The 22,459-nt window shown below is 50.2% G+C and overlaps 1 long non-coding RNA gene across 1 annotated transcript in view; it reads right to left on the bottom strand.

Moving 5' to 3' along the window:
• LOC137622019 (uncharacterized) overlaps positions 1 to 22,459 on the bottom strand; it is a 46,451-nt gene that overhangs the window by 1,225 nt on the left and 22,767 nt on the right. The gene's annotated exons all lie outside the window — the stretch shown is intronic.

Below are 22,459 nucleotides of genomic sequence, written 5' to 3'. Positions count from 1 at the left end.
TGCTACAAGCTCAGGGGCTCCAACAGGGAAAATAGCCCAGTGAGGAAAGGAAACAAGGAAAAAATTAAATATTTTAAGAACAGTAACATTAAAAGTAAATATTTCCTATATAAACTACAAAAATTTTAACTAATAAGAGGAAGAGAAATACGATAGTATAGTGTGCTTAAGTGTACCCCCAAGCAAGAGAACTCTAATACAAGACAGTGGAAGACCATTGTACAGAGACTATGGCACTAACCAAGACAAGAGAACAATGGTTTGATTTTGGAGTGTCCTCCTCCTAGAAGAGCTGCTTACCATAGCTAGAGTGTCTTTTCTACCCTTATCAAGAGGAAAGTAGCCAATGAATAATTACAGTGCAATAGTTAACCCCTTAAGATGAAGATTTGTTTGGTAATCCCAGTGTTGTCAGGTATATGAAGACAGGAGTAGTATATATAAAGAGGAGGCCAAAATATTCGGTGTATAGGTAGGCAAAGGGAAAATGCACCGTAACTAGAGAGAAGGATCCAGTGTAGTACTGTCTGGCCAGTCTAAGGACCCCATAACACTATCGGTAGTACTGAATGGATTGAATTCGAAATTTCAGGCTATATAGCACAATGCAGCTGGGGTCAAAAGGGTGTTACAAATATGGTTGAGTTGGAGTAAACAATCAATTGTAGCTTAGTCACAGACTCACAAAATGATGTTGCAAAGATTGTTAAGTGAAAGAAGACACACAGCATCAGCCTGCTAAGATAGTATACTGCAAAGAAAAATGAAAGTGCAGCTATAAGACAAAAGGCCGCTGTGAAGATATTACCTATAGAGGGCCCAAAAATATTAAAATGAACCTAAGGGCTACAAAGATGCTGCAAAGATTTCATAGTAGAAGGCAAAAAATTGAGCGTGGCTTGGGGTTGAAAAGACAATGTAAAGATGATGTCAATGTAGTAAAAATGTTAGTAGAATGCAAAAAATCAGGTGCAGCTATGGGCCAAAAGGAGACAGCAAAGATGGTATAGTGGAAGGCGAAAAAAGCAAGTAGAGCTGCAAACATAGTATAACTCAACAAATGATGTGCAGCAAGGGGTAAAAAGGATGCTGCTGAGATGGCATAACTGAAGGCGAAAAGCAAGCGCAGCTATTGTCCAAAAGGATGCTGCAAACATTAAGTGCAGCTAGAGTCCAAAAGGCATAAAAATTATTTTGTATTAGAAAGTGAAAATAAAAAACGCAGCTATGGGCCAAAAAGGATACAGTAAAATTGGTATAGTGCAAGTAAAAAAGAAAGCAAGAGCCGCTAGTAACCAAAATTATGTTATAAAGATGGTGTGCAAAAATGCAAATGCAGCCAAAGGAAAAATGTAGGTAGGATATAGCAAATGAAAAGAAAAAAGCACAGCTAGGGTTTGAAAGAATACTTTAACATTAGTTTAGGAGGAGGCAAAAAACCAGGTCCAGCAAGGAGCCAAAAGGCCACTGTAAATATAGAAAAAAAACAAATCAACAAATACAGTACATATAAAAGCCAAAAGGATCTAGCAAAGCTGCTGACTAGGGCTCAAAGAAGGAAGTATATCTAAGGGATGAAAGAATAATGCAAAGATTGTACTGTATAAAGGAAGGCAAATGAGCTAGTTGCAGATAGGTGCTGAAAAGATGCTGCATAGATAGTATAATAGAAAGTAAAAAATCAAATGAAGTAGGAGCAGATATGAAACATCAAAGATGGTATAATGAAAGGCAAAAATGCAAGTGCACTTGGGGGGCAAAATGATGTACAGTATATAGTATATTGGAAACCAAGAAGGCAAGTGCAAATTTAGCTCAAAAGAGACTACGAGGATAATATAAAGAAAGGCAAAAAGCAAATACAGCTAGGAACTGAAAGGAATTTGCAAAGATGATATAGGGGAAGGATTAACATCTTGGCAGCTAAGCTCTGAAAGGATACCTCAAATATGGTAGACCTATAGTGCAAAGCAAAAAGCTAGTGCACCTAATTACATTGTCAGAATAGTGTAGCAGAATGCAATACTGTATAATAAGAGCAACTACATTGCTGCAAAGATGGTATAATAGACCGGAGAATCAACAACTCTAGTGCATCCTGTGATCTACCAAAAAATACCTGTTTACCATGCTAAACAATGCACACAATCCTCTAATTTCCTAGCCGCCACAGAAAACATAACACTTCTTTCCTATGCTTTACAGCGCACACAACCTTGTCTTTCGTGTGCCCTACAGCATAAACAACACCCTTCTTTCCTATGCTCTACAGCACACCAAACTGTTGTCTTCTCTGTGCTCTAAAGCTCACCCTAATGTCTTCTGCCTGTGCTCTACAGCAAACCCAACTATTTTTCTTTCCTGTACTCTACAGCACATACAACCATAGTCTTCCCTGTGCACTACAACACACACAACCAGTCTTTCCTGTGCTCTACAACACACACAACCATAGTCTTTCCTGTGCTCTACAACACACACAGCCATAGTCTCTCCTATGCTCTACAGCACACATAGCCATAGTCTCTCCTGTGCTCTACAACACACACAACCATAGTCTCTCCTGTGCTCTACAGCACACACAACCATAGTCTCGCATGTGCTCCAAAGCACACACAGCCATAGTCTCTCCTGTGTACTACATCACAAACAGCCAGTCTCTCCTGTGCTCTACAGCACACACATACATAGTCTTTCCTGTGCTCTACAGCACACACATCCATAGTCTCTCCTGTGCTCTACAGCACACACAGCCATAGTCTCTCATGTGCTCTACAGCACACACATCCATAGTCTCTCATGTGCTCTACAGCACACACATCCATAGTCTCTCCTGTGCTATACAGCACACACAGCCATAGTCGCTCATGTGCTCTACAGCGCACACAGCCATAGTCGCTCATGTGCTCTACAGCACACACAGCCATAGTCTCTCCTGTGCTCTACAGCACACACAGCCATAGTCTCTCTTGTGCTCTACAACACACACAGCCATAGTCTTTCCTGTGCTCTACAGCGCACACAGCCATAGTCTCTCCTGTGCTCTACAGCACACACAACCCTTGTCTCTCCTGCGCTCTAAAGAATAACAAACACTTCTTTCCTGTACCCTACAGCACAACCAACGCTTGCCCCAACTGTGCTCTACAGCACACACAAATGCCGTCATTCCTGTGCTCTACAGCACACCCAAAGTCGTCTTTCCTGTGCTCTACAGCACACCCAAAGTCGTCTTTCCTGTGCTCTACTGCCCACACAACCATAGTCTTTCCTGTGCTCCACAGCACACACAACCATAGTTTTTCTTATGCTCTACAGCTCACACAAGCATAGTATTTTCTGTGCTCTACAACTCACGCAAGCATTCTTTGCTGTGCTCTACAGCACACACAGCCATAGTCTCTCCTGTGCTTTACAACACACACAATCATAGTCTCTCCTGAGCTCTACAACACACAACCCTTGTCTTTCCTTGTTCTAAAGCATAACAAACACTTCTTTCCTGTACCCTACAGCACAACCAACACTTGTCCCAACTGTGCTCTACAGCACACCCAAATGCAGCCGTTCCTGTGCTCTACAGCACACCCAAAGTCGTCTTTCCTGTGCTCTACTGCACACGCAACCATAGTCTTTCCTGTGTTCCAAAGCACCCACAGCCATAGTCTTTCCTGTGCTCCACAGCACACACAACTATAGTCTTTCCTGTGCTCCACAGCGCACACAACCATAGTCTTTCCTGTGCTCCACAGCACGCATAACCATAGTCTTTCCTGTGCTCCACAGCGCACACAACCATAGTCTTTCCTGTGCTCCACAGCGCACACAACCATAGTCTTTCCTGTGCTCCACAGCACACACAACCATAGTGTTTCCTGTGCTCCACAGCACACACAACCATAGTCTTTCCTGTGCTCCACAGCACACACAACCATAGTCTTTCCTGTGCTCCACAGCACACACAACCATAGTCTTTCCTGTGCTCCACAGCACACACAACCATAGTCTTTCTTGTGCTCCAGAGCACACACAACAATAGTCTTTCCTATGCTCTACAGCTCACATAAGCATAGTATTTTCTGTGCTCTACAACTCAGGCAAGCATTCTTTTCTGTGCTCTACAGCACACACAACCATAGTCTTCCCTTTCCTCTACAGTACACAAACAGTCTTTCCATGCTCGACAGCATGCACTACCATGGTCTCCTTGTACTCTACAGCACACACAATCATAGTCTTCCCTGTGCTCTAGAGCAAACTCAACCCTTTTCTTTCCTGTGGTCTACTAACCAAACAACTTTCGCCTTTCCTGTGCTTCACAGCACTCGCAACCCTCTTTCCTGTGCTCTACAGCACAAAAAAACCATACTCTTTCCTGTGCTTTACAGCATACACAACCCTCATCTTTCCTGTGTTCTACAGCACATACAACTCTCGCCTGTCTTGTGCTCCAAAGTACTCACAACCCTCGTGTTTCTTGTGCTCTACAGCACAAACAATCCTTGTCTTACAAACCTTATCTTTCCTGTGCTTTACAACACACACTACCCTTACCTTTTGTGTACTCTACAGCACACATAACCCTCATCTTTCTTGTGCTCTACAGCACACCCAACCCTCCTCTTTCCTGTGCTCTACAGCACACCCAACCCTCCTCTTTCCTGTGCTCTACAGTACACCCAACCCTCCTCTTTCCTGTGTTCTACAGCACACTCAATCTCCTCTTTCCCATTCTCTACAGCATACAGAACACTCATCTTTCCTGTGCTCTACAGCACAAACAACCTTCACCTTTCCTATGTTCTACAGCACTCTCAACCCTATTTCCTGTGCTCTACAGCACAAAGATCTTTTGTCTATCCTGTACTCAACAGAACACACAGACCATAGTCTTTCCTTTGTTCTACAGCACAAACAAGCCATGTCTTATGTGCTCTACAGCACAAGCAACCTAAGTCTTTCCTGTGCTCTACAGCACACACAAACCTTGTTTTATTCTGAGCTCTACAGTACACACAGCCCTCGTCTTACTATCTTAATCTTTCCTGTCCCTTACAGCACACACTACCCTTACCTTTTGTGTGCTCTACAGCACACATAACCCTCCTCTTTCCTGTGCTCTACAGCCCAACAAACCCTCCTCTTTCCTGTGCTCTACAGCACAACCAACCCTCCTCTTTCCTGTGCTTTACGGCACAACCAACCCTCCTCTTCCCTGTGCTCTACAGCACACCTGACTTTTTTTTCCTGTGCTCTACAACACACAGAAAGCTCATCTTTCCTGTCCTCTACGGCACAAACAACCTTCACCTTTCTTGTGCTCTACAGAACTCATAACAATCTTCCCTGAGCTCTACAGCACTCACAACCCTCTTTCCTGTGTTCTAAAGAACAAATAATTTTGACTTTCCTGTGCTTTACAGAGCGCACAAACCATAGTCTTACTGTGCCCTACAGCACAAATGACTTGTCTTTTGTGTGTTCTACAGCACAACAAACCTAAGTCTTCCCTGTGCTCTAGAGCACACACAAACCTCGTCTTTTCTGTGTTCTACAGCACACAAAATCCTTGTCTTACTAACCCAATCTTTCCTATGCTTTACAGCACACACTACCCTTGCCTTTTGTGTACTCTACAGCACACCCAACCCTCTTCTCTCCTGTACTGTACAGCAAACCCAACCATAGTTTTTCCTGTGATCTAGAGCACAAAAGACCCTCGTCCTTCCTGTGCTCTAAAGCACACCCAACTCTCCTCTCCCCTGTGCTTTATAGCATACTCAACCCTCCTCTTTCCTGTGTTCTATAGCACACCCAACCATCCTCTTTCCTGTGTGCTCTTGCACACCCAACCCTCCTCTTTCCTGTGCGCTCTTGCACACCCAACCCTCCTCTTTCCTGTGCGCTCTTGCACACCCAACCCTCCTCTTTCCTGTGCGCTCTTGCACACCCAACCCTCCTCTTTCCTGTGCGCTCTTGCACACCCAACCCTCCTCTTTCCTGTGCGCTCTTGCACACCCAACTCTTCTCTTTCCTGTGCGCTCTTGCACACCCAACCCTTCTCTTTCCTGTGCGCTCTTGCACACCCAACACTCCTCTCCCATGTGCACTCTTGCACACCCAACCCTCTTTCCTGTGCGCTCTTGCACACCCAACCCTCCTCTTTCCTGTGCGCTCTTGCACACCCAACCCTCCTCTTTCCTGTGCGCTCTTGCACACCCAACCCTCCTCTTTCCTGTGCGCTCTTGCACACCCGACCCTCCTCTTTCCTGTGCGCTCTTGCACACCCAACCCTCCTCTTTCCTGTGCGCTCTTGCACACCCAACCCTCCTCTTTCCTGTGCGCTCTTGCACACCCGACCCTCCTCTTTCCTGTGCGCTCTTGCACACCCGACCCTCCTCTTCCCTGTGTGCTCTTGCACACTCAACCCTCGTCTTCCCTGTGCTCTCCAGCACACCCAACCCTCGTCTTCCCTGTTCTCTCCAGCACACCCAACCCTCCTCTTCCCTGTGCTCTATTGCACACCCAACCCTCCTCTTCCCTGTGCTCTATTGCACACCCAACCCTCCTCTTCCCTGTGCTCTATTGCACACCCAACCCTCCTCTTTCCTGTGGTCTATTGCACACCCAACCCTCCTCTTCCCTGTGCTCTATTGCACACCCAACCCTCCTCTTCCCTGTGCTCTATTGCACACCCAACCCTCCTCTTCCCTGTGCTCTATTGCACACCCAACCCTCCTCTTCCCTGTGCTCTATTGCACACCCAACCCTACTCTTCCCTGTGCTCTATTGCACACCCAACTCTCCTCTTCCCTGTGCTCTCCAACACACCCAACCCTCGTCTTTCCTGTGCTCTCCAGCACACCCAACCCTTCTCTTCCCTGTGCTCTATTGCACACCCAACACTCCTCTTCCCTGTGCTCTATTGCACACCCAACCTTCCTCTTCCCTGTGCTCTATTGCACACCCAACCCTCGTCTTTCCTGTGCTCTCCAGCACATCCAACCCTCGTCTTTCCTGTGTTCTCCAGCACATCCAACCCTCGTCTTTCCTGTGCTCTCCAGCACACCCATCCCTTCTCTTCCCTGTGCTCTATTGCACACCCAACCCTCCTCTTCCCTGTGCTCTATTGCATATCCAACCTTCCTCTTCCCTGTGCTCTATTGCACACCCAACCCTCGTCTTTCCTGTGCTCTCCAGCACACCCAACCCTCGTCTTCCCTGTGCTCTACAGCAATCCCAACCCTCGTCTTTCCTGTACTGTACAGCAAACCCACCCCTAGTCTTTCCTGCGCTCTACACCACACCCAACCTTCGTCTTTCCTGTGCTCTCCAGCACACCCAACCCTCGTCTTTCCTGTGCTCTCCAGCACACCCGACCCTCGTCTTTCCTGTGCTCTCCAGCACACCCAACCCTCGTCTTTCCTGTGCTCTCCAGCACACCCAACTCTCGTCTTTCCCGTGCTCTCCAGCACTCCCAGCCCTCGTCTTTCCTGTGCTCTCCAGCACTCCCAGCCCTCGTCTTTCCTGTGCTCTCCAGCACACCCAACTCTCGTCTTTCCCGTGCTCTCCAGCACTCCCAACCCTCGTCTTTCCTGTGCTCTCCAGCACACCCAACTCTCGTCTTTCCCGTGCTCTCCAGCACACCCAACCCTCGTCTTTCCTGTGCTCTCCAGCACACCCGACCCTCGTCTTTCCTGTGCTCTCCAGCACACCCAACCCTCGTCTTTCCTGTGCTCTCCAGCACACCCAACTCTCGTCTTTCCCGTGCTCTCCAGCACACCCAACCCTCGTCTTTCCTGTGCTCTCCAGCACACCCGACCCTCGTCTTTCCTGTGCTCTCCAGCACACCCAACCCTCGTCTTTCCTGTGCTCTCCAGCACACCCAACTCTCGTCTTTCCCGTGCTCTCCAGCACTCCCAACCCTCGTCTTTCCTGTGCTCTCCAGCACTCCCAGCCCTCGTCTTTCCTGTGCTCTCCAGCACTCCCGACCCTCGTCTTTCCTGTGCTCTCCAGCATACCCGACCCTCGTCTTTCCTGTGCTCTCCAGCACACCCGACCCTCGTCTTTCCTGTGCACTCCAGCACACCCGACCCTCGTCTTTCCTGTGCTCTCCAGCACAGCCAACCCTCATCTTTTCTGTGCTCTACAGCACACCAAACCCTCGTCTTTCCTGTGCTCTCCAGCACACCCAACCCTCGTCTTTCCTGTGCTCTCCAGCACACCCAACCCTCGTCTTTCCTGTGCTCTCCAGCACACCCAACCCTCGTCTTTCCTGTGCTCTCCAGCACACCCAACCCTCGTCTTTCCTGTGCTCTCCAGCACACCCAACCCTCGTCTTTCCTGTGCTCTCCAGCACACCCAACCCTCGTCTTTCCTGCGCTCTAAAGCACACCCAAACCTCGTACCCTTGTCTTTCCTGTGCTCTCCAGCACACCCAACCCTCGTCTTTCCTGTGCTCTCCAGCACACCCAACCCTCGTCTTTCCTGCGCTGTAAAGCACACCCAAACCTCGTACCCTTGTCTTTCCTGTGCTCTCCAGCACACCCAACCCTCGTCTTTCCTGCGCTCTAAAGCACACCCAAACCTCGTACCCTTGTCTTTCCTGTGCTCTCCAGCACACCCAACCCTCGTCTTTCCTGCGCTCTAAAGCACACCCAAACCTCGTACCCTTGTCTTTCCTGTGCTCTCCAGCACACCCAACCCTCGTCTTTCCTGTGCTCTCCAGCACACCCAACCCTCGTCTTTCCTGCGCTGTAAAGCACACCCAAACCTCGTACCCTTGTCTTTCCTGTGCTCTCCAGCACACCCAACCCTCGTCTTTCCTGCGCTGTAAAGCACACCCAAACCTCGTACCCTTGTCTTTCCTGTGCTCTCCAGCACACCCAACCCTCGTCTTTCCTGCGCTCTAAAGCACACCCAAACCTCGTACCCATGTCTTTCCTGTGCTCTCCAGCACACCCAACCCTCGTCTTTCCTGTGCTCTCCAGCACACCCAACCCTCGTCTTTCCTGCGCTCTAAAGCACACCCAAACCTCGTACCCTTGTCTTTCCTGTGCTCTCCACCACACCCAACCCTCGTCTTTCCTGTGCTCTCCAGCACTCCCAACCCTCACCTTTCCTGCACTCTAAAGTACACCCAAACCTCATACCCTTGTCTTTCCTGTGCTCTCCAGCACACCCAACCCTCGTCTTTCCTGTGCTCTCCAGCACACCCAATCCTCGTCTTTCCTGCGCTCTAAAGCCCACCCAAACCTCATACCCTTGTCTTTCCTGTGCTCTCCAGCACACCCAACCCTCGTCTTTCCTGTGCTCTAAAGCACACCCAAACCTCATACCCTTGTCTTTCCTGTGCTCTCCAGCACACCCAACCCTCGTCTTTCCTGTGCTCTCCAGCACACCCAACCCTCGTCTTTCCTGTGTTCTAAAGCACACCCAAACCTCATACCCTTGTCTTTCCTGTGCTCTCCAGCACACCCAACCCTTGTCTTTCCTGTGCTCTCCAGCACACCCAACCCTCGTCTTTCCTGTGCTCTCCAGCACACCCAACCCTCGTCTTTCCTGTGTTCTAAAGCACACCCAAACCTCATACCCTTGTCTTTCCTGTGCTCTCCAGCACACCCGACCCTCGTCTTTCCTGTGCTCTCCAGCACACCCAACCCTCATCTTTCCTGTGCTCTCCAGCACACCCAACCCTCGTCTTTCCTGTGCTCTCCAGCACTCCCAACCCTTGTCTTTCCTGCGCTCTGAAGCACACCCAAACCTCATACCCTTGTCTTTCCTGTGCTCTCCAGCACACCCAACCCTCGTCTTTCCTGTGCTCTCCAGCACACCCAACCCTCGTCTTTCCTGTGCTCTCCAGCACACCCAACCCTCGTCTTTCCTGCGCTCAAAAGCACACCCAAACCTCATACCCTTGTCTTTCCTGTGCTCTCCAGCACACCCAACCCTTGTCTTTCCTGTGCTCTCCAGCACACCCAACCCTCGTCTTTCCTGCGCTCTAGAGCACACCCAAACCTCATACCTTTGTCTTTCCTGTGCTCTCCAGCACACCCAACCCTCGTCTTTCCTGTGCTCTCCAGCGCACCCAACCCTCGTCTTTCCTGTGCTCTCCAGCGCACCCAACCCTCGTCTTTCCTGTGCTCTCCAGCGCACCCAACCCTCGTCTTTCCTGTGCTCTCCAGCACACCCAAACCTCGTACCCTTGTCTTACCTGTGCTCTCCAGCACACCCAACCCTCGTCTTTCCTGTGCTCTCCAGCACACCCAACCCTCGTCTTTCCTGCGCTCTAAAGCACACCCAAACCTCATAACCTTGTCTTTCATGTGCTCTCCAGCACACCCAACCCTCGTCTTTCCTGTGCTCTCCAGCACACCCAAACCTCGTACCCTTGTCTTTCCTGTGCTCTCCAGCACACCCAACCCTCGTCTTTCCTGTGCTCTCCAGCACACCCAACCCTCGTCTTTCCTGCGCTCTAAAGCACACCCAAACCTCGTACCCTTGTCTTTCCTGTGCTCTCCAGCACACCCAACCCTCGTCTTTCCTGTGCTCTCCAGCACTCCCAACCCTCGTCTTTACTGCGCTCTAAAGCACACCCAAACCTCATACCCTTGTCTTTCCTGTGCCCTCCAGCACACCCAACCCTCGTCTTTCCTGCGCTCTAAAGCACACCCAAACCTCATACCCTTGTCTTTCCTGTGCCCTCCAGCACACCCAACCCTCGTCTTTCCTGCACTCTAAAGCACACCCAAACCTCATACCCTTGTCTTTCCTGTGCCCTCCAGCACACCCAACCCTCGTCTTTCCTGCGCTCTAAAGCACACCCAAACCTCATACCCTTGTCTTTCCTGTGCCCTCTAGCACACCCAACCCTCGTCTTTCCTGTGCTCTCCAGCACACCCAACCCTCGTCTTTCCTGTGCTCTCCAGCACACCCAACCCTCGTCTTTCCTGCGCTCTAAAGCACACCCAACCCTCGTCTTTCCTGTGCTCTCCAGCACACCCAACCCTCGTCTTTCCTGCGCTCTAAAGCACACCCAACCCTCGTCTTTCCTGTGCTCTCCAGCACACCCAACCCTCGTCTTTCCTGCGCTCTAAAGCACACCCAACCCTCGTCTTTCCTGTGCTCTCCAGCACACCCAACCCTCGTCTTTCCTGCGCTCTAAAGCACACCCAAACCTCGTACCCTTGTCTTTCCTGTGCTCTCCAGCACACCCAACCCTCGTCTTTCCTGTGCTCTCCAGCACTCCCAACCCTCGTCTTTACTGCGCTCTAAAGCACACCCAAACCTCATACCCTTGTCTTTCCTGTGCCCTCCAGCACACCCAACCCTCGTCTTTCCTGTGCTCTCCAGCACACCCAACCCTCGTCTTTCCTGCGCTCTAAAGCACACCCAAACCTCATACCCTTGTCTTTCCTGTGCCCTCCAGCACACCCAACCCTCGTCTTTCCTGTGCCCTCCAGCACACCCAACCCTCGTCTTTCCTGCGCTCTAAAGCACACCCAAACCTCATACCCTTGTCTTTCCTGTGCCCTCCAGCACACCCAACCCTCGTCTTTCCTGTGCTCTCCAGCACACCCAACCCTCGTCTTTCCTGTGCTCTCCAGCACACCCAACCCTCGTCTTTCCTGCGCTCTAAAGCACACCCAAACCTCGTACCCTTGTCTTTCCTGTGCTCTCCAGCACACCCAACCCTCGTCTTTCCTGTGCTCTCCAGCACTCCCAACCCTCGTCTTTCCTGCGCTCTAAAGCACACCCAAACCTCATACCCTTGTCTTTCCTGTGCCCTCCAGCACACCCAACCCTCGTCTTTCCTGCGCTCTAAAGCACACCCAAACCTCATACCCTTGTCTTTCCTGTGCCCTCCAGCACACCCAACCCTCGTCTTTCCTGCACTCTAAAGCACACCCAAACCTCATACCCTTGTCTTTCCTGTGCCCTCCAGCACACCCAACCCTCGTCTTTCCTGCGCTCTAAAGCACACCCAAACCTCATACCCTTGTCTTTCCTGTGCCCTCCAGCACACCCAACCCTCGTCTTTCCTGCACTCTAAAGCACACCCAAACCTCATACCCTTGTCTTTCCTGTGCCCTCCAGCACACCCAACCCTCGTCTTTCCTGCGCTCTAAAGCACACCCAAACCTCATACCCTTGTCTTTCCTGTGCCCTCCAGCACTCCCAACCCTCGTCTTTACTGCGCTCTAAAGCACACCCAAACCTCATACCCTTGTCTTTCCTGTGCCCTCCAGCACACCCAACCCTCGTCTTTCCTGCGCTCTAAAGCACACCCAAACCTCATACCCTTGTCTTTCCTGTGCCCTCCAGCACACCCAACCCTCGTCTTTCCTGCACTCTAAAGCACACCCAAACCTCATACCCTTGTCTTTCCTGTGCCCTCCAGCACACCCAACCCTCGTCTTTCCTGCGCTCTAAAGCACACCCAAACCTCATACCCTTGTCTTTCCTGTGCCCTCCAGCACACCCAACCCTCGTCTTTCCTGTGCTCTCCAGCACACCCAACCCTCGTCTTTCCTGTGTTCTAAAGCACACCTAAACCTCATACCCTTGTCTTTCCTGTGCTCTCCAGCACACCCAACCCTCGTCTTTCCTGTGCTCTCCAGCACACCCAACCCTCGTCTTTCCTGCGCTCTAAAGCACACCCAAACCTCATACCCTTGTCTTTCCTGTGCTCTCCAGCACACCCAACCCTCGTCTTTCCTGTGCTCTCCAGCCCACCCAACCCTCGTCTTTCCTGCACTCTAAAGCACACCCAAACCTCATACCCTTGTCTTTCCTGTGCCCTCCAGCACACCCAACCCTCGTCTTTCCTGCGCTCTAAAGCACACCCAAACCTCATACCCTTGTCTTTCCTGTGCCCTCCAGCACACCCAACCCTCGTCTTTCCTGTGCTCTCCAGCACACCCAACCCTCGTCTTTCCTGTGTTCTAAAGCACACCTAAACCTCATACCCTTGTCTTTCCTGTGCTCTCCAGCACACCCAACCCTCGTCTTTCCTGTGCTCTCCAGCACACCCAACCCTCGTCTTTCCTGCGCTCTAAAGCACACCCAAACCTCATACCCTTGTCTTTCCTGTGCTCTCCAGCACACCTAACCCTCGTCTTTCCTGTGCTCTCCAGCACACCCAACCCTCGTCTTTCCTGTGCTCTAAAGCACACCCAAACCTCATACCCTTGTCTTTCCTGTGCTCTCCAGCACACCCAACCCTCGTCTTTCCTGTGCTCTCCAGCACACCCAACCCTCATCTTTCCTGTGCTCTCCAGCACACCCAACCCTCGTCTTTCCTGCGCTCTAAAGCACACCCAAACCTCATACCCTTGTCTTTCCTGTGCTCTCCAGCACACCCAACCCTCGTCTTTCCTGTGCTCTCCAGCACACCCAACCCTCGTCTTTCCTGTGCTCTCCAGAACACCCAACCCTCGTCTTTCCTGCGCTCTAAAGCACACCCAAACCTCATACCCTTGTCTTTCCTGTGCTCTCCAGCACACCCAACCCTCGTCTTTCCTGTGCTCTCCAGCACACCCAACCCTTGTCTTTCCTGCACTCTAAAGCACACCCAAACCTCGTACCCTTGTCTTTCCTGTGCTCTAAAGCACACCCAAACCTCGTACCCTTGTCTTTCCTGTGCTCTCCAGCACACCCAACCCTCGTCTTTCCTGTACTCTCCAGCACACCCAATCCTCGTCTTTCCTGTGCTCTCCAGCACACCCAACCCTTGTCTTTCCTGCACTCTAAAGCACACCCAAACCTCGTACCCTTGTCTTTCCTGTGCTCTAAAGCACACCCAAACCTCATACCCTTGTCTTTCCTGTGCTCTCCAGCACACCCAACCCTCGTCTTTCCTGTGCTCTCCAGCACACCCAACCCTTGTCTTTCCTGCACTCTAAAGCACACCCAAACCTCGTACCCTTGTCTTTCCTGTGCTCTAAAGCACACCCAAACCTCGTACCCTTGTCTTTCCTGTGCTCTCCAGCTCACCCAACCCTCGTCTTTCCTGTACTCTCCAGCACACCCAATCCTCGTCTTTCCTGTGCTCTCCAGCACACCCAACCCTTGTCTTTCCTGCACTCTAAAGCACACCCAAACCTCGTACCCTTGTCTTTCCTGTGCTCTAAAGCACACCCAAACCTCATACCCTTGTCTTTCCTGTGCTCTCCAGCACACCCAACCCTCGTCTTTCCTGTGCTCTCCAGCACACCCAACCCTCGTCTTTCCTGTGCTCTCCAGCACACCCAACCCTCGTCTTTCCTGCGCTCTAAAGCACACCCAAACCTCATACCCTTGTCTTTCCTGTGCTCTCCAGCACACCCAACCCTCGTCTTTCCTGTGCTCTCCAGCACACCCAACCCTCGTCTTTCCTGCGCTCTAAAGCACACCCCAACCTCATACCCTTGTCTTTCCTGTGCTCTCCAGCACACCCAACCCTCGTCTTTCCTGTGCTCTCCAGCACACCCAACCCTCGTCTTTCCTGTGCTCTCCAGAACACCCAACCCTCGTCTTTCCTGCGCTCTAAAGCACACCCAAACCTCATACCCTTGTCTTTCCTGTGCTCTCCAGCACACCCAACTCTCGTCTTTCCTGTGCTCTCCAGCACACCTAACCCTCGTCTTTCCTGTGCTCTCTAGCACTCCCAACCCTCGTCTTTACTGCGCTCTAAAGCACACCCAAACCTCATACCCTAGTCTTTCCTGTGCTCTCCAGAACACCCAACCCTCGTCTTTCCTGCGCTCTAAAGCACACCCAAACCTCATACCCTAGTCTTTCCTGTGCTCTCCAGCACACCCAACCCTCGTCTTTCCTGTGCTCTCCAGCACACCCAACCCTCGTCTTTCCTGCGCTCTAAAGCACACCCAAACCTATTACCCTTGTCTTTCCTGTGCTCTCCAGCACACCCAACCCTCGTTTTTCCTGTGCTCTACAGCACATACAACGCTCTTCTTTCCTGTGCTCTACGGTACACCCAAACCTTCGTCTTTACTATGTTTCTGCCGCACATAACCCTCATTTTTTCTGTGCTCTACAGCACACACAACCTCATCTTTCCTGTGCTCTACATGACACATCACACAACCTGAATCTTTCCGATGCTCTATAGCATGCACAACCCTAATCTTTCCTTTATTCTACAGCACTTTGCACCCTAATTTTTCTTGTGCTCCACAGTGCACATTACCTGAATCTCTCCTCTGCTATACATCACAAAACCCTCGATTTTCCTGTGTTCTATAGCATCCACAACCATCGTCTTTCTCATGCTGTAAAATACGCAATTCGCATATTTCATTTTCCATATAGCATAAACAGCCCTCTTATTTAAACTCAACAGCACACACAAATCCCTCTGAGCTGTTGTACCAAGCAGAACCCTGGTGGGTCCGGTTCTCTAAAAAAAAAAATACCAGTATAATAAACATGGAAGCAGCTTTACTAATACAGGAATGTAGTTCCATATATAAAAACTGCAATTTTCTTCGAAAATTACCATTTCTCTTGCAAATAAAGTTACCAAGACATACCCTAATATATCCAACGGTAATGAGGCCACCCAGTAGGCTGGGAAAAATTTACTGGCGACTATAAATAATGGTAAAACTAACCATTTCTTCTCTATAAATTATTCTCTGGGACACACAAAGAAATCCACAAAAAAAATACAAAATATTAGCACCCTATTCCGCTTAAATATTAATTTCACGTTTTTGATAAGGCAACATTTTATAAACCAAATGTATCCAATCTTGATTGTAAAGTGTCCTAAGTGCAATTCTGAGTTATCTTTTTAGGATGACCAACATATCTTTTTATTTCAACTCTATTGTGAAGATTGCCAAGAAAAAAAAAAAAGACATGACAATTATCAGGTTATGAATTATTTGCGATTTACTTTTAGAGTTTATGACCTGGATAAGGGGATCCAGGGGGCTTGACCCCCACTAGGTCTGTTACCTGGGCAGGTTTATGACCTGGGAAGAGGGGTTTTGGAGCTTGCCCTACTGGTTAGATCTGTGACCTGGAAACTACTAGGTTAGGTGGATTAGTTAGGTTCTAAGGCTTTTCAGGAATCTCTAAAGTTTTGAATAATCACGTTTTCCTATTTCCCCCATGTCCATCGAGAAGGAGCGGGGGGGGATAACGGAGGAACGGTTTATTTGCGATGGAAATAAAGGTCAAATTCGTTGAAAGCACAATATTTACCGGAGAAAAGGTTATTCTGTTGGAAATTTAGTTTCATGGTCTCTAATTTCATTAAAATACCGTTGAGATTACTGGGCTAAACAGTAAACAAAACCACCTTATTGCCAAAAGTCTACTAGGGGCTTTAACCGTTTACTGTAGTTATGTTTAAGTCGCTAGCTCCCCAACTTACAAGTTTCAACATTATTCCTCAAAGTTCTTTACCTACTTTCATAATCTAGAACCTAGCGCAGTATCCTATCAACCTTTAATACACAAGTTGATAAAGCTACAGGGATTTCTGACCAACTGAATATTTCAATATACACTACACACACTGTTCCTCGATGGCTAATAAATGCCAGACACCATTGAGTGAATATGGGAAAGCTATGTTGTTTAAGTTGGTTTCTGATATTGGGGCTATAAAATCCAGCACAGGGGTTCAGCAACCAAGTTTAACAGGGGAAAGTCCAATAAATGCAATACATGTTTTGAATTAGAGGGACAGCAAGAATGAAGTTAGGAGGTAAAGGAAAGTAGGAGGATGAAAAGTAAGAGCATCTATAAGGGCAGAAAACGGATTTTGAGCGAAGCGAAAAATCTATTTTTGGGTGAGATAGCCATGGCGTCCTGATGGAATGTTCCTTTTTGGTAGCTTCCTTGGGTAAATAACTACTAGATATTCCCAGAGAATTTAACCACAGGTTATCACAGAATTCTAACTTCTGGAGCGAGTATCCTAAAGGTTTCCCTTTAAGACATCGTATATCAACAGGGGACACATGTATTAACGCGCCACATAGCTATCTGCACCCCACATAGAGTTAACACTTCAATGTGGAGGGGCGGAGAATAGCTGTGGAGCCGTTCCACAGCTAATCTCGTCCGTGGCTACTTTTGGTACTCGAAACGTAAACAAACGGGCGCCATTGCTAAATGACGTCACGTCCGTCCTCATCCTGAAGCCAGTTGCTTGCCGATCACCATGATACAGCAGGACAGGGTGGGACCTGAAAGGCTGGACGAAGTAGCAGGGAGGGTCCATCAGGACGCCATGGCTATCTCACCCAAAAATAGATTTTTCGCTTCGCTCAAAATCCGTTTTTTGGGCTCAAGCCATGGCGTCCTGATGGAAGAATACCAGAGAATCAAATCAATGTATCGTGGTAGATTTTCCCCTTGTAGTGTAAGTGCCGAGGGCTTTGAATAGAGTAAGCATGGTAATCTTGATAGAGGTTCCGTGGGGCTGAAACTTCCTGCCCCCCTTGGCAGAGAAGTCCCAACGGACCATGCTGAGGATCAAAGTGGTTCTTGAAGGGCTACCCACCTTGCGGGGAGAACGTGAAGAACTCGGAGACAAGACAGAATGGTTGCTATTCATATAGGAACATTCTCAATGACAGACAAGTGGTGGTTAGGCACTGTATATTGTAAAAGAGAACGGTCTGGTCTCGAAGGTATGGCGCAAGTAAGTATTCAGTTAGGAATATTACAGAGCATAGGTGAGTATATAATATGGATTGAACCAATTATCTTCATCGTTTTTTATAAAGAAAAAGGAGGGGATAATGAAACTATGACAACCATGTATTTCATAGTATAAATAGGAGCGGATTGAGACGCACAAGTAAATAAAATAGAAATTTTATTTCACAATTGCAGAATATGGTAAATAAATGCAATAAAGGATGTAAAGGTAATTTATAATAAATTATAATGTACATAGTAATGAAAGACTTTGCTCTTGAATCTGAAAGAAAATTTCAAATTATTAGAAGGCACAGGTTCCAGAGGAGCATCAGTCTTTAAAAAGGAAAACACATCATGCTCTAGGCATGCGGCACTCAAGTGACAACTATGACATTTCACCTTGAGAAAAGAACAGTCTATGAAAAACACTAAGTGTCTCTGAATTCACTACGTATCACACGAGGGTCAACATAGGCACCCCGAGGAGTTAGAGTCCCAAGTAACTCACTGTTCTATGCAGAGTTAGGTGCAGGTTTCATAACACTACCTGCGGCTACCACAAAATATTTGACTTCATGCACTTATTTCGCGTAATGCTTGAAGAAAACACGCGAGGATTTCCAGCCTGTGAAACTCTTGAGGCTTTCGAAATTCATGCTCTGAAAGAAATTCAGAGACGATGCGACTTTTCTAGGATCATGACCTGCGGGTGTACTGTCAGGATCCGCTCTGCAAATGAAGTAGGTGATTTTCGCTCTTAGTTGTTTCAGTGACAGGTCGCTACCCGATGTTTCTCCTTTGAAGAGTTGGCCTCCACCAAAGTCAGAAGTTCTACGAAGATAGACCTTGAGGCTCTCTACTGGACATAGAGAGGCATCTTCTTTCAGGGGGCAGATTCTCCAAGGGCCCCATCTTTTGGTGGGTAGTTCGTTTTTAGCAAGAAACGTCGGATCCGGGAAGAGGGTAAGGTCTCCCGAGTCTGTAAACAGAATGTGACCCTCGTCCCTTGATAATGCCACTATTTCGCTGACTCGGGCTCCTGAGGCAAGAGCAAAAGAAATATAACCTTTTGAGTCAGATCCTTGAGAGGGCACGAATCGTTGTCCAAATTGGAGGCAAAATGGAGCACCTTGTCCAGGGACCAGGAGATAGGTTTTGGTGGGGGTGCTGGGCGTAGACGAGCGCATGCCTTCGGCAGTTTATTGAAGATGTCGCTGGACAGATCAATCTGGAAGGCGTACAGTAGTGGTCTAGTCAAGGCCGATTTGCAAGTAGAAATCGTGTTGGCTGCCAAGCCCTGTCCATGAAGGTGAATGAAGAAGGACATGCAAAAATCGATGGTGATTTCCGTAGGATTTTTTGCCTTGACAAATGAGACCCATTTTCTCCAGGATGATTCGTATAGCCGTCGTGTGGATTCGGTCTTGTATTCCTCGAGGAAGTCTAGACTTTTCTTCGAGATCCCAAACCTTTTCTTCGCGGCTAGGGAGAGAAAATCATGAGATGAAGGTCCCTGACTTTCGATGATGAAGCGAAGACAGTCGACTTCTGTACTTGCTGGGATAGAACTGGGCCCGGGAGAGGGATCAGCGTGGGTTGTAGCTCCAGGACTAGGGGGTACCAGTTGCTCCGGGGCCACTTGGGAGCCACTAGGGCCGCTGTTCCTTTAAGGTTCTCAGTTTGGAGACCACTTTTAGCAGAAGGTTGGTGGGAGGGAACAGGTAGATCCTGGACCATCTGTTCCAATCCAGTGACATGGCGTCCACTGCTTCTGCCTTGGGGTCCTCGTACGGGGCCACATATCGAGGAAGTTGATTGTTGTCGCTCGTTGCGAAGAGATCGATCTGAAGTTCTGGGACTTGGTGAGAGATGAAGGAGAAGGATCTTGCGTCTAGAGACCATTCCGACTCTATCGGGCTTGTTCGAGATAGAGCGTCCACCGTCACGTTGCGGAATCCTTGTAGATGAACTGCAGACAGGTGCCATTTCTTCTTCTCTGCCAGACGGAAGATTGGGAGAAGCACCTGATTTATCTGGGGCGATCTTGAGCCTTGGCGATTGAGACATCGAACTACCACCGAGTTGTCCAGGGTTAGACGAATATGGATCGAGGGAGGCGGGGAGAGTTTCTTCAGAGTTAAAAGGACCGCCATGGCCTCCAAGATGTTGATGTGAAACGTCTTGAATAGGGGAGACCATGTTCCTTGAGCCTGTTTTTGGTGGGAGTGACCTCCCCAACCCTCCAGCGAAGCGTGCTATCCTGTCGTTTGATGGGAAGGCTTTGTGGAGACTGGTGTCTCATATCATGCCTAAATATCCCAGTTGTTGGGATGGGAGCAGAGAAGACTTCTCGAGATTTACCATGATCCCTAGATGTTGGCAAAGTCCCAGAGGCTTGTCTCGGTGTCGAAGAAGGGCCGATTCCGAGACTGCCAGGGTTAGCCAGTCATCCAGATGGCGAAGGAGACGGATGCCGATCCTGTGTGGCCACAAAGATATCAGGGTGAACATTCTGGTGAACACCTGCGGTGCTGTGGAGAGATCGAAACACAGCACCTTGAACTGGTAGATCTTGTTGTTTAGGCTGAATTTCAAGTACTTCCTGGAAGACGGATGGATTGGGATCTGGAAGTACCCGACCTTCAGATCCAGTGTGCACCTGAAGCCTTGTGGTCTCACTACAAGTCTGATCAAAGTTTGTTTGACAAACTTGTTCAGAGCTGATGACGGGTCTCCAGCCTTCAGATGCCTTCTTTACAAGAAAGAGTTGACTGAAGAAGCCGGGGGGAGCCATCTACGACCTTTTGGAGAGCATCCTTTTAGAGCATGGTCTCGAATTCTGCCCGAAGGGCTAGACCCTTTGCCGATCCCAAGGCATAGGAGCTCAGCGACACTGGATTCGCTGTCAGGGGAGGTAGAGATGTTATGAACGGGACGCGATATCCTTGGCTGATCACGGAGATCGTGCAAGAATCGGCCCCGAATGCTGCCACCTGAACGCGCAACTTTAGGCATCCCCCCACTGGGGGACATGCAGGGGGGGTGCCAATCCTAGCGTTTGCGGCCTCGGCTGCTCCCTCTAGGATTATTGCCTCCCCAGGAGGACTTCCCGTCCCTCTTGTCCCTGATAGGAGGGGGCTGCTGTTTAGACACCTTTGTCTTTGCTGCCGGAGCCGGTTCCGATGTCCTAGGCTGACGAGGCTGTTGTTGTTGAGGCGCTGGAGGCTTGTAGGGTCTGGATGTAAGCGCCTTTTGGAGGAGCGAATCGTGATTCGATTTCCTCCACCTCTCAGCTGTCCGTCCCACATCCTTGGGCTCAAACAAGCTCTTTCCAAGCATGGAAGTGTGTCTGAGCTTGCCGACATCTACGATTGGGACTTTCGAGAGGAACCTCTCGGTCACTGCATCTCAATGCTTCAACATCGAGTTTGCCCACAAGTTCGAAACTTGGTGAGCCGGAAATCGATGGTGCTCGTGCCCGAGAGGAGGAAAGTTCCATGGCCTTCCTGGTTCTCTCCTTGGACAAGTCCTCGGATCGCAACAGGATGCCCAGAGATCCAAGCCAGACGACCGGCCACCTGCACGGCACACTTTGCGGCCTTCTCCTGGCTCAAGATCTCCGAAGCCGAGAATGTCACCTGCCGGGGGGAGAATTTCTCGAGAGAAATTTACCTGGTAAGCCCTTCCATGGAATGGTGGAGAGGCAGAGCTAAACCAGGCTCCCCCATAATCTCGAAGTACCTCCTCTGCTGACGGCTGACAGACGCAGTGTCAGCGACTCCCGCTGGCGGGAAGGGGATCGGGTGATCCTGAGGAGTAGAGATGACGGGGCCTGCCTGGAAAGGAGAACAACGTTGCCCAGACCTCTCTGAAGATTCTTCCTGCTCCTGCACGGCGCTGCTCTGCGTTTACGAAGTGGAGATCGTGACGACGATGATCTGGAAGTACGCGCTCCAGAAGACTCGCCAGGTTGCCCGTGTTGCGAAACCCGACGGGAATCGCGGTCGAAATAGCACTGGCGCTCGCGCGATGGTAAAATTGGTGGTTTCTGCGCGCAAGCGAAAGGGCGCGTGGGCGCGCAGGCGAGTGGGCGCGAGGGCACGCAGATGAAAGTGCGCGTGGGCGCGCAGGTGAGGGTGAGCGCAGGTGTAAGGGCGAGTGCTGGCGGCCGGGAGACCGATGGCGCGTAGGCGAGCGATGGCGCGTTGGCGAGCGATGGCGCATTGGCGAGCGATGGCGCGTTGGCGAGCAATGGCGTGTTTTGGCGAGCGATGGCTCGTTGGCGGGCAATGGCACGTTGGCGGGCGATGGCGCGTTGGCGAGCGATGGCGCGTTGGCGAGCGATGGCGCGTTGGCGAGCGATGGCGCGTTGGCGAGCGATGGCGCGTTGGCGAGCGATGGCGCGTTGGCGAGCGATGGCGCGTTGGCGAGCGATGGCGCGTTGGCGAGCGATGGCGCGTTGGCGAGCGATGGCGCGTTGGCGAGCGATGGCGCGTTGGCGAGCGATGGCGCGTTGGCGAGCGATGGCGCGTTGGCGAGCGATGGCGCGTTGGCGAGCGATGGCGCGTTGGCGAGCGATGGCGCGTTGGCGAGCGATGGCGCGTTGGCGAGCGATGGCGCGTTGGCGAGCGATCGCGTACTGGAGAGTTAACGCATGGGTGCGTAGGAGACCTACGGCGATCTGAAGCGTGGGCGCGTTGGTGCGTTGAAAAACGCTTGCACGCAGGCGAAGAATCGCACGGGCGCTTAGGAGATGGCTGGCGCGCAGGAGATCGTTGGCGCGCAGTTGCGCGGC

This window comes from Palaemon carinicauda, chromosome 28, assembly GCF_036898095.1.
Source record: "Palaemon carinicauda isolate YSFRI2023 chromosome 28, ASM3689809v2, whole genome shotgun sequence".
In the NCBI taxonomy this organism is placed as follows: Eukaryota; Metazoa; Arthropoda; class Malacostraca; order Decapoda; family Palaemonidae; genus Palaemon; species Palaemon carinicauda.
Note: the sequence above shows the minus strand (reverse complement) of the source record. Positions and strands in the feature narration are given on the sequence as shown.